The 12,877-nt window shown below is 42.7% G+C and overlaps 1 protein-coding gene across 5 annotated transcripts in view; it reads right to left on the bottom strand.

Annotated features, from left to right (window-relative positions):
- The window catches only part of ADIPOR2 (adiponectin receptor 2), a 104,613-nt gene that overhangs the window by 74,277 nt on the left and 17,459 nt on the right, over positions 1 to 12,877 (bottom strand). The window lies entirely within an intron of this gene.

Here is a 12,877-nt window from a genome sequence, read left to right as displayed (position 1 = left end):
TCCCAGTGTTACACAATTTCAAGAAATCACAATGCCTTATCTTCATCATTACAAAAAAAAGGAAAAAGAACAAAAATAAAAACCTAAGATATATAACTATCTGCAGGCCTCAGTGACAACTTCTTTCAGATTAAAAGTGTAATGAAGGGGCTGGCGCTGTGGCATGGTAGGCTAAGCCTGCGCCTGCAGTGCCAACATTCCATATGAGCGCCCGTTCATGTCCCAGCTGCTCCTCTTCTATTCCAGCTCTCTGCTGTGGCCTGGGAGAGCAGTGAAGGATGGCCCAGGTGCTTGGATACCTGCACCCTCGTGGGAGACCAGAAGGAAGTTCCTGGCTTCAGATCAGCCCAGCTCCGTCAGTTGCAGCCATTTGGGGAGTGACCAGCAGACAGAGTATGTCTCTGTCTATCCTTCTCTCTGTGACTCTACTTCTCAAATACATAAATAAAAAATATTAAAAAAAAAAAAAAGTGCAATAAAAACTCTCGGCCGGCACTGTGGAATAGCGGGTGAAGCCGCCATCTGCAGTGCTGGTATCCCGTCTGGGCACCAGTTCGAGACCTGGCTGCTCTACTTCCCATCCAGCTCTCTGCTATGGCCTGAGAAAGCAGCAGACGATGGCCCAAGTCCTTGGGCACCTGCATCCACATGGGAGACCCAGAAAAAGCTCCTGGCTTTGGATTGGTGCAGCTCTGGCTGATGCAGCCAATTGGGGAGTGAACCAGTGGATGGAAAACCTTTCTCTCTCTGCCACTCCTTCACTCTCTGTGTGACTCTTTCAAATAAATAAATCTTTTCAAAAAATTCTTTAAGTGGAAAGAAAAAGTTTTTATTGTTAAAGTGATTCACAATGCTATCAAACATCTCAAAAGGATTCAAATTTACTTACATAATTCCCCTAAAATCAAAACTAAAAGCCTCAAATTTCAGTATACACATGCAGTAAGAGCAAATGAATGACTACATATACATATACATATACATAAGTATCCTCAAGATTTGAATCAAGTTATCAATCAACTACCTTCTTGTCTAGTTTACAGTCTGTGGACATTAATGAGCAATGCAAAACCAGCAATCTGTTTCCCCATTAAAATATATCCTCCAATTATCTGCAACTTAACTTCTATTTAAAAAGTGATTAGGAGAGGAGAGGAGCCGGCACTGTGGCATAGCGAGTAAAGCCGCCGCCTGCCATGCAGGCATGCCACATAGGCGCCCGTTTCAAGTCAAGCATCCCATATGGGCACTGGTTCGAGTCATGCTGCTCCAGACCTCTGCTATGGACTGCGAAAGTGGTAGATGATGGCCCAAGTCCTTGGGCGCCTGCACCCTTGTGGGAGACCTGGAAGAAGCTCCTGGCTTCTGGCTTTGGAATGACACAGTTCCGATCACTGCGGCCAATTGGGGAGTGAACCAGCAGATGGAAGACCCTCCCCTCCCCTCCCCCCTTCCTTCCTTCCTTCCTTCTATTGATTTCTTAGAAAGACAAAGTAACAGAGAGAAGGAGAGACAGAGAGGAGAGGAGAGGAGAGGGGAGGGGAGAGGAGGAGAGGAGGAGAGGAGAGGAGGAGAGGAGAGGAGGAGAGGAGAGGAGGAGGGGAGAGGAGGAGAGGAGGAGAGGAGGAGGGGAGGAGGGGAGGAGGAGAGGAGGAGAGGAGAGGAGGAGGGGAGAGGAGGAGAGGAGGAGGGGAGGAGGGGAGGAGGGGAGGAGGGGAGGAGGGGAGGAGGGGAGGAGGGGAGGAGGGGAGGAGGGGAGGAGGGGAGGAGGGGAGGAGGGGAGAGAAGAGGAGGAGAGGAGGGAGAGGAGGAGAGGAGGGGGAGGCAGGGAGGCAAATACTATTATGTTCTTAAAACTATATATATGAAACACATGAAATCTGCTCTTTATACAAATAAACTTATTTAAAAATTTTAATACTAATTTAAAAATTTTGTGTAGCTACAAAAAGACAAGATATCATTTTATACTTATCAGATTTATAAAAATGTTTCTAAAAATCAGACAATGTCATGAATCATTAGGAAATTAGCAAATTCTCAAGTCCTGGTGTTAAAAAATGTGAAATGAGGAGCCAGCACTGTGGCACAAATGATTAAGCCACTGCTTCGAACACCCATATCTCATATTGGAGTGGTGGTTCGAGTCCCAGCTACTCAGCTTCCAATCCAGCTCATTGCTAATATACACAGAAAGCAGCAAAAGATGGCTCAAGTACTTGCGTCCCTGCCACCCCAGATGAAGTTCCTGGCTCCTGGCTTCTGGCCTGGCCCCAGCTGTTGGGCCCATTTGGGAAATTAATCTGTCAGTAGATGGAAGGTATCTCTATTTCTCTTTCTTACACTTACTTCTCCTCACACTACCTTTCAAATAAACAAATCTTCTAAAAACAAGCTAAGTGACACAGATTTGGAGAGCAATTTAACAGTAGCCAACACAATTAACTGAGAGGGTACTTAGCCTAGCAATAAGATGCCTGCATCACATAGGAAGTATTTGGGTCAGATCACTGGCTCTGGCTCCTGACTCCAGCTTTCTGATGATGCAAACCCTGGGAGACAGAAGTGATGGCTCACACACACGGATTCTTGTCACTCACATGGGTGACCTGGATTGCCTTTCTGGCTCCCAGCTTCAGCCCTGGCTCAATCCTAGTGTTTCGTTTGTTTGTTTGGTTTTTTTTTTTTTTTTTTTTTTTTTTTAATTGACAGGCAGGGTGGACAGTGAGAGAGAGAGACAGACAGAAAGGTCTTCCTTTTGCCGTTGGTTCACCCTCCAATGGCCACCGCGGCCGGCGCACCACGCTGATCCGAAGGCAGGAACCAGGTGCTTCTCCTGGTTTCCCATGGGGTGCAGGGCCCAAGCACTTGGGCCATCCTCCACTGCACTCCTGGGCCATAGCAGAGAGCTGGCCTGGAAGGGGGGGCAACCGGGACAGAATCCGGCGCCCCGACCGGGACTAGAACCCGGTGTGCCAGCGCCGCAAGGTGGAGGATTAGCCTATTGAGCTGCGGCGCCGGCCTTACAATCCTAGTTGTTGCAAGCATTTGTGGAGAGAACTAGTTGATGGAACCTCCGTCTATCTAACACTTTGTCTCCCAAATAAATAAGGCTAAAAAAGAAAAAAAAAATCCCAACAACTTCAAAAACCTGCATCCAAAAATCACACTTCTGGGAAATTTACCCTAGAGGACATTTCAAACTTAATAACCACATACACACAGAACTAAAAATTTCACAAAATTATCTTTACTACCTGCAATACAACCTGATACTTTTCTATTTTAATCCCTAAATTGGTTTCACAGCCCATTAATGGGGTCACAAAACACAGTTGCCAAAGATCTTAAACCTAGGAACAAAGATTTCTAATCAGGAATATTCAATGTAGTGTTGTTCTGGATACAGGAAAAAAAAGTAAACAATGCCTATCAATATGAGAATAAATTCAAATTCAACAGCATTCATATAATAGAATATTGTGATTATACAGATCCGAGTGATGACTAGTTATTAGGCTGCACCATATGAAACCACCATTTTTTTTTAGGTGAAAAATGGTGGAAGTCTCAGCAATTTCAAATGAATCTAAAACACATGTTTCATGAAGACAAGTTACCAAGTAGAATATCATTTACAAAGCTGAAAATAGGCAAAACCATATTATGGAATGTATACCTATATAATAATTAAAAACAGCCATTAGAAATGATCAACACCAAATTCAGGATAACAGTTACTTCTAAAAAGAAAGTGAAATATAATCCAAGGTACTTCAACTGTACATGAAAGTTTTTTTCTTTAAAAAGCAGTAAATACAGGAACATGCTTAGATTTACTATAGCCCTATGGTGGATACATGAATATTAATGATATTAGTCTCTGTAGTTTCCTCTATGTTTGAAATATTTTAAGAAAAAAAAAAAGTCTGGTAGTGCCAAACAACACATACATCTTGCAGCCTAAATAAGAGCCAACACCCATACAAATGTATTTCTTCCACTGGCTTGAAACTTTAATGCTTAACCCTCCTTTTAAAATCTAGGATCTCTAACAACAATGAATGGCTTTTACGTAATCCCATATTAAAATAGTTCCTTCCTTAACATCTCTTATTAAGATTACCTATGGAAAACTGGTCTTGCTCCTTCCTGCTCAGTGCAACATACTTTGCCCAGATTTCTACCTTTGACTTTGCTGCCAAGCAAACTGAAAGTCAATTTTATTCTTAGTCACTGAATTCTGCTGTCACTTGGGAACAGAATACAGGTTTTCTTCTTTTCTTGATCTCTCCTTTTCTTTTTTTAAAAGATTTACTTATTTATTTGAAAGGCAGAGCTACAGAGGGAGAGGCAGAGAGACAGAGAGAGGGCTTCCATCTGCTGGTTCACTCCCCAGATCGCCGCAACAGCTAGAACTGAGCCGATCCAAAGCCAGGAGCTTCCTCCAGGTCTCCCACAAGGGTGTAGGGGCCCAAGCACTCAGGCCATCTTCTACTGCTTTCCCAGGCCTTCGCAGAGAGCTGAGTCAGAAGTGGAGCAGCCAGGACTAGAACCAGTGCCCATAAGGGATGCCAGCACTACAGAAGGTGGTTTTACCTGGTACACCAGAGCGCCAGCCCCTGATTTCTCCTTTTCATAAACATTTTATTACACTTCTGGATACTTTAAGTTACCAGAAATTCTTTATCAAATGAAACATGATAAAATAAAATTTAAGAAAATAAAAAAGTAAACCTTCTTTCCAATCTGATGAAAGTTTTCACAATGGATCTCACACGACCTTCTCCCTAACCAAAGAAATGGTTATATAAATAAAACTATGAACACACATTCACTAAACTAAAACTTCAGGACACAGAGAATTAAAGTGACAATGTTGGCTGGCACCGTGGCTCAATAGGCTAATCCTCCACCTAGCGGCGCCAGCACACCGGGTTCTAGTCCCAGTCGGGGCTAGAACGGATTCTTTCCCAGTTGCCCCTCTTCCAAGCCAGCTCTCTGCTGTGGCCTGGGAAGGCAGTGGAGGATGGCCCAAGTGCTTGGGCCCTGCACTCCATGGGAAACCAGGAGAAGCACCTGGTTCCTGCCTTCGGATCAGCGCGGTGCACCAGCCGCAGCGCGCCAGCCATGGCGGCCATTGGAGGGTGAACCAACGGCAAAAGGAAGACCTTTCTCTCTGTCTCTCTCTCTCACTATCCACTCTGCCTGTCCAAAAAAAAAAAAAAAAAAGTGACAATGTTGGCAATGAGACATTAGCTAGTATAGTAACAGTAAATGCATCCAGAAGAAAAGGCCTGGATGCCCAAAATTAGTTAACTAAAGCTAATTAATTTTGCCTCTTTAAGACCCTATGTTTCGGGGCTGGTGCTGTGGCATAGCAGGTAAAGCCACCCTCTGCCATGCTGGCATCCCATTTGGGCACCGGTTCGAGTCCCAGTTGCTCCATTTCCGATCCAGCTCTCTGCTATGGCCTGGGAAAGCAGTAGAAGATGGCCCAAGTTCTTAGGCCCCTGCACCCACATGGGAGTCCAGAGCAGGTTCCTAGTTCCTGGTTCCAGATCTGCATAGTTGCGGCCATTTGGGGAGTGAGCCAGCAGATAGAGGACCTCTCTCTCTCTCTCTCTGCCTCTGTGAATCAGCCTATCAAATAAATAAATAAATCTTTAAAAAAAATCTTATGTTTCTCATGCTTTGCTTTCTGGTACATTTGTGTATCATGGAAAATACACAAATCCAATACAAATGTATAACACTATCAGTCAGCTGTAAAGAAAATTCTGGGGCTGGCATTGCAGTATACATTAAAGCCTCCTCCTGCAGTGCCAGCACCTTATACGGGCACCAGTTTGTGTTCTGGCTGCTCCACTTCTGATCCAGCCCCCTGTTAATGGCCTGGGAAAAGCAGCAGACGTCCAGGTACTTGAGCTCCAACCACCTATATGGGAGACCTGGATGAAGTTCCTAATTCCTGGCTTCAGCCTGGCCCAGTGCTGGCCGTTGCAGCCATCTGGGAAGTAAACCATCGGATGAAGACCGCTTTCTCATCCTGTCTCTCTAAAACATAAATAAATCTTTAAATCCATTTTCTCTTCCATGAGAAAATGTTAGTGTCCTTTCGCACAGGTATTTTTTCCCATGCCTGAAGATAATCTGGCAGTTTCCAGAATTTTGTTTACCTTTTCCATTGGTCTGAACACTTAACAATGTCTACTTAAACCAAACAGTGATTTTTTTTTTTTTAAGATTTATTTATCTGAAAAGCTGAGTTACAGCCAGAAAGAGAAATACCTTCCATCCACTGGTTCATTCTCCAAATGGCCCAGGCTGAAGCCTGAAGCTAGAACTCCATTCAGGTCCTCCCACATGGGTGGCAGGGACCCAAGTACTTGCAACTTCTTCCACCGCCTTCCCAGGCATAAAAGCAGGGAGCTGTATTAGAAGTGCAGCAGCAGGGCTGACGCGGTGGCATAGCAGATAAAGCCGCCATCAGCAGCACTAGCATCCCATATGGGCACCAGTTGGAGATCCAGCTGCTCCATTTCCAATTCAGCTCTTTGCTATGACCTGAGAAAGCAATAGATGATAGCCCAAATACCTGGGCCCTTGCACCCACGTGGGAGACCTGGAAAACGGTCCTGGCTCGTTGCTTTGGATCAACCCAGCTTCAGCAGTTGCAGCCATTTGGGGAGTAAACCTGCAGATGGAAGAGCCTGCTCGCTCGCTCACTCTCTCTCTCTGCCTCTGCCTCTCTGTAACTCTGCCTTTGGTATATATTGATCCAGAAAATTCAAAACAAATCCCTTATTAACCAATCCCTAAATTTGCAATTTCTGATTTCAGATGAATGTAAAAGAAAAATACTAAGATAACAATTTTATAATGTAGTTTTTCAAGTTATATCTCATAAATACTTTGAAAAGGTAATTTCTAACAAAGTTAAAGCACTTTACTCAACAGTAAGCCTCCAAGAACATGAACCAATTCATGTTTTTAAAAGACTACCTGCTATATACCAGGACTGCTAGTAGACCAGAAAAAAGCTTATTTTCCTTACCTTCAAGAAACAGTTTCCTAGGTAGTCATCCAAATGTGTCTTTGTTAAATTTTCAAGGGTCAACTAGAGAACCTAAGTAAATTAGCTCCATCCAAGGCAGTACTAGGAAGAACTACAAATGCATGTTCCATCCTCAAGTGATTCTAAATTAACTTTAATAAAAAAATGCTATCAAAATGAAGCACATCTCCAAGTTAGACAAAATATACTGCAAGTGCTTAACTGTCTATCAAATATGCAAAGGTTTTTTTGTTTTTGGTTTTTTTTTGTTTTGTTTTAAGTTGGCAGTGGCATGGGAAAATTACACCTTGCCTACATTTCTGGTCAAAGTTTACATTGTTGTGACCTTTCTGGATGGCAATTTAGTAATATACATCAAAACATTCTCTTTCAACACGGCAATTCAACTATTAGATAATCACCCTAAAGAAAGGGTAGGGCCAGCACTGTGGCACAGTGGGTTAAAGCCCCGGCCTACAGTGCCAGCATCCCCTATGGGCACTGGTTTGTGTCTGGGCTGCTCCACTTCAGACCCAGTTCCCTGCTAATGCACCTGGGAAAGCAACAGAGGATGGCCCAAGTCCTTGGGCCCCTGTACCCACATGGAAGACCAGGAAGAAGCGCCTGGCTCCTGGCTTCAGACTGGCTCAGCTCCAGCAGTTGCAGCCATTTGGGGAGTGAGCCAGCGAATGGAAGACCTCTCTGTCTCTACCTTTCTTATAGCTCTTTCAAATAAATAAAATAATGTTTTTTTTTTAAAATAGGGTAATTAGCATCCTTTAACTGTACATGCAATGCACAAGGGCAATATATATTTAAACAACTGAAGTTTGCAGCAACAGGAGCAACACCAAATTGTAATACATCAGTCAATAAAATACTGCAAAGCTATTAAAAATAAGAGTAGGAGTCGGCACCATAGTGCAGGTTAATCCTCCACCTGCGGTGCCATCATCCCATATAGGCACCGGTTCTAGTCCCGGCTGCTCCTCTTCCAATCCACCTCTGCTGTGGCCTGGGAAAGCAGTAGAAGATGGCCCAAGTCCTTGGGCCCCAGCACCCACATGGGAGACCAAGAAGAAGCACCCGGCTCCTGGCTTCGGATCAGCGCAGCTCCAGCCATTGAGGCCATTTGGGGAGTGAACCAGCGGATGGAAGACCTTTCTCTCTGTCTCTCCCTCTCACCGTCTAACTCTACCTCTCAAATAAATAAAATCTTAAAAAAAAAAAAAAAAGAGTAGACAGATTTGTTGACATAAAAACTATCCACAAATATCAATTTTTAAAAACACATTACTATGAACCAAGATAGCACATAGACGGCAAGTTCCCACATAGATGGCAGGAACCCAAGTACTCAGGCCATCTTCCGGTGCTTTTCCAGGTGCATTAGCAAGGAGTTGCATTAGAAATGGAGAAGCGAGAACTCAAACCAGTGCCCCAATAAGGGATTCTGGTGTCACAAGCAATGGCTTAACCAGCTGCATCACAAAGCAATCCCCTACAATTATGTTAAATCTAGATCTTGTAACATTCTGTGAGCTTTGATCTCACTAAATATTAAGAATCACATCAATCCATCAAGGTTGCTAGAGCTCTTTGAACTTCCATGTCACAATAAGCTTCTGAGACTTTACATTCTCATGTCTAACTGATAACAATACAGTGAACACAGTATTGCATAATTTCACACACACCAGGTTAAGAGACAGCAACAAAGGATCAGTGTTGTAGTGTAGCAGATTAACCCACTACCTGTGATGCTACATCCCATACGGATGCTGGTTTGAGTCCCAGCTGCTCCACTTCCCCATCCAGCTCCTTGCTGCTGTGCCTGGGAAAGCAGCAGCAGATGTCCCTACTACCTGGGCCGCTGTACCCATGTGGGAGACCTGGAAGAAGCTCCTGGTTTCTGCCTGGCCCAGTCCTGGCCATTGTGGCCATCTGGAGAGTGAACCAGCAGATTAAAAATCTCTGTCCCTCTCTCACTATAACCCTGTCTTGCAAATAAATGAACAGATCTTAGAGAGAGACAGCAATGCAACTACAGCCAAGACATGTTTGGATTAATGACTGAACTCTACAAGAGAAAACATGGAATGATGCCGAAACTGTCAATGTTGTCACAACATGTTTCTCAAAGTTTAGCAAGATATTGGTTATTGCCTTAATATTCTTCAAAGGTAAGATGAAAAAGAAGAACAGGATGGCAACTCGGAATCTGAGGATAACAACCAATAGCAAGAGACCTGCTAGTGCAATATGCAACAAGGAAGAAAGACTCCAAACACAAGAAAAAGTTAAAAATGCCATGAAAGTAGTGTCAGCACTGTGGCAAAGTGGGCTAAGCCTCTGCCTGCAGAGCCTGCCTCCCATATGGGCACCGGTTCACGTCCCAGGTGCTCCTCTTTGGACCCAGCTCTCTGCTTATGGCCTGGGGAATCAATAGAAGATGGCCCAAGTGCTTGGGCCCCTGCACCTGTGTGGGAGACCCAGAAGAAGCTTCTGGCTCCTGGCTTCAGATCAGTCCAGCTCATGCTCATGTCATTGTGGCCATTTGGGGAGTGAACCAGCAGATGGAAGACCTCTCTCTGTCTCTCCCCTCTCTCTAACTCTGCTCTCAAGTAAATAAATAAAATAAATCTTTAAAAAAAAAAAAAAAAACAGATAACAGAACAATCTCTAACCATGACTGAAAAACTTCTCAAGACCTGGCCCATTATAAAACACACAAAGATAAGAACATGATGTTTGCTAAAACATTCAACTCAGTTCTTCCAAATCCTCAGATATGGAAGAAAAAATTCCAAAGAAAGCCTACAGAGACCTTGATAAAATCAGGAGTACAAGAATATGAAGGGTTAAATGTTAATGATTACATTCCAGGAACAGAAATTCTGAAAGTTAAAAAAGCGGAAGAGAAAGCCAAAAAATGATAAAGATGGGTGAGAAAGCACCAGTCAGGGAGGAGGATGCCCACAGTCAATGACTTGGCCAGCACCACTCTTTCTGTGACCAGCAAGAAATCTCCAAGAACCTGAACAGCTTGCCCATGGAGAAGCAAAAGGCCTAAGGAAAAAATTAAGTTCTTTCCCCAGGGAAAGCCCCGAAGAGGAAATACTTTGAAACACACAGTGATGAGTAGGAATTACTTTTTGGAGTAGCCTACACAAAAAAGTCAAAGTCTAATGAAATAAAACTAGCAACTACAAGGGCTGTAAACACAGTCCAAAAAGAATTTACAAAGAAAACTAAAAACAATCTATTTTCCAGATTCAGAAACACAGAAAAATGGAATTTTATGATGACATGATGTAGCCAGAACGTTTAGTCAAAAAATAAGTATTCCTTTGGAGAAAAGGATCTGGCACACTTTTTGTAAAAAAAGATTTATGTATTTATATATGTATGCACATATGTACATACATATTTATTTATCTGAAAGGCAGAGTGAAAGAGGGAGGGAGGAAGAGAAATATTCCATATGCTGGTTTACTCCCCAAATGGACACAGCAGCCAGGTCTTGGCGAAGCTGAAGCCAGGAACTAGGAATTCCATCACAGGCACTGGAAGCATCAGGTTAATTTGCTGTGCCATCATGCCAGCCCCACACTTTTTTTTAAAGGAAAAAGGTAAAGAAAAAAAGTAAACTTTTAAGCAAGTCTTCAGTCCCAAGAACACTAATTTTGACATAAATCTGAAAATCAGCACTGTGTTTTGAAAACTATAAGAAAAGTAAACCATTAACAACGATTGGGTTGATCCCACTTGAAAAAAAAAAACAAAACTCTGCGACACAAAAAGTTCAACTATAAATTATGGACTAATTAATGACAACAGACTGATACTGGTTCATCAGTTGTAATAAACTCATTAATGTAAGATGTTATAACAGGAAACTGGAGGCGAATATGGGAACTTTCTGAACAGCTCAAATTTCTGTAAATCTAAACTTCTCCTACGTAGATAGATTTGAAAGTAAATGTTTGTGCTCATATGTGCAAAGAGAGGTAGAAAGACCTCTGTTACGAGGGATTATCTACAAAGAATTAAACTAGAAAGAAGAGCATGAAGAAGTTTCACACTGCATACTTCTGAACTGTCTAAACTCCACAATAAGCAGAACAAGGAGAGGCTCTGTGGCAGTGTTTAAGAAAAAAAAAAAAAAGGCTTCTGAAACCAGGGCGCCTGGATTGCAATCAGCCCCTAGCTGATAAACTTCAGCAGTCACTTTATTCCTCTGTGCACACCAGCATTCCCATCTGCAAAACAGAGACCAACGTAACAGTACACAATCACAGAGCTGCTGCAGGGACTATTTATTTAATACAGCTACGTAAGTGAGGAAACTGTCTAATACCTAGTAGGTGCTCAACAAATATCAACCATTATCATCACATCACCTCTAAGCATCTATTATTCCTGAATTTTCTTTTTAAATTTTGACCAACAGAGGAAAACTTAGCTCATCAAGCCCATTTCTTGAGATCTTAAATGCAGAGGTACAAAAGCATTCAAAGACCAAATAAAAATAATATGTGATACTAGTTTTTGAAAAAGCAGATTTCAGAGGCTGGCATTTTGGTGCTGTAGGTTAAGTCATCATCCCAATTCCATATGGGAGGGTGGGTTCAAATCCAGCCTCCTGTTAATGCACCTGGGAGGCAGCAGATGATGGCTCAAGTGCTTGGGCCCCTGCCACTCATGTGGGAAATGGAGATGGAGTTCCTGGCTCCTCACTTCAGCCTGGCCCAGCCCCAGCTGTTAAGGCCTTTTGGGGAGTGAACCAGCAGATGATCTCTCTCTCTCTCTCTCACTCTGCCTTTCAAATAAAATAAACCCTTTTTTTAAAATAAAAATTAAAAAGCAGATTACAAATCAACATTTAAAAATGAGCTCATTTACACAATCACCAAAATTCTTTAATGAAAATAAAAATACATAGTATAATTCTGAGTAATTTTTCCTTTCTCTTTCATATTTTTCTGATTTAATTTTCTCCATTTAACATGCATCCCTTTTCATAGAGACCAGCACACTTTTTCTATTGAGGACCAAGTAGTGAATATTTTAGGTTTTTCAAGTTATAGAGTCTTTGTCCCAGCTGCTCAACTTTGTTCCTCTACTGCAAAGCAACCACAGACAGTACCTGAACAACTGCATGATGGCCATGCTCCAATAAACACTTTATTTACAGAAACAGGCAGCCGGCAGGACCCGGCCCACAGGTTGCAAAGTTTGATGTGATTTATACAAAAGAAAGTGTACCAGCCAAAAATGATAGTATTAATGGAAAATACTTATTCACTTATAAATTTATACAATAAGCCTAGGATTAGAAAAACACACTCTTTCAGGCTCTGGAAATTCGACTATCATCCCCAGTGGCCCAGTTAGAAGAGGAAATGTGTTACTAAGAAGCCCAAAGCACAGATAGAAATGTATACACTGGTGAGTAGCCAGTTACATACAGAAGTTATAAGAATGCCTTTTATATTTAATTGGAAAATTTTTTCAAATTTCATAAATCACTACAATCTGCCACCTCATATACAGAAGTCTCTACTATTGAAGAACTAATTTTTCCAGATGGTCACAATCAGCATTCTGACAACAAATTTGTAAGAACGAACGAAAAGGAGCCAGCATCACAGCACGACAGGTTAATGACTACCTGTGACTCTGCATCCCATATCCTAGCACCAGTTTCAGTCCCGGCTGTTCTGCTTCCAATCCAGCTCCCTGCTAATGTGCCTGGGAAAGCGCAGTAAGATGGCCTAAGAGTTGGGCCCCTGCCACCTACACAGACCAGGATGGCGT

This window comes from Oryctolagus cuniculus, chromosome 9, assembly GCF_964237555.1.
Source record: "Oryctolagus cuniculus chromosome 9, mOryCun1.1, whole genome shotgun sequence".
NCBI lineage: Eukaryota > Metazoa > Chordata > Mammalia > Lagomorpha > Leporidae > Oryctolagus > Oryctolagus cuniculus.
Note: the sequence above shows the minus strand (reverse complement) of the source record. Positions and strands in the feature narration are given on the sequence as shown.